Source organism: Alligator sinensis, unplaced genomic scaffold, assembly GCF_000455745.1.
Source record: "Alligator sinensis unplaced genomic scaffold, ASM45574v1 scaffold16_1, whole genome shotgun sequence".
NCBI classification, from domain to species: domain Eukaryota; kingdom Metazoa; phylum Chordata; order Crocodylia; family Alligatoridae; genus Alligator; species Alligator sinensis.
The window spans coordinates 2652708-2653040 of NW_005842045.1; positions in this window are offsets into that span (position 1 = coordinate 2652708).

The following is a 333-nucleotide window of genomic DNA, read 5'->3' on the forward strand; positions in this document are numbered from 1 at the left end:
AAAAATTATCAAGGCTCACATTTGTGAGAGCCGCGCAGGACAAATTATGATGAGGGGAAACCAGCACGGGTTCGTGGCAGGCAGATCGTGCCTGACCAATCTAGTTTCTTTTTATGACCAGGTTACGAAACGCCTGGACACAGGAGGAGGGGTGGATGTCGTATACTTAGACTTCAGGAAGGCCTTCGATACGGTATCCCACCCCATACAGGTGAACAAGTTAAGAGGCTGTGACTTGGATGACTACACAGTCCGGTGGGTGGCGAATTGGCTGGAGGGCCGCACCCAGAGAGCCGTGGTGGATGGGTCGGTTTCGACCTGGAAGGGTGTGGG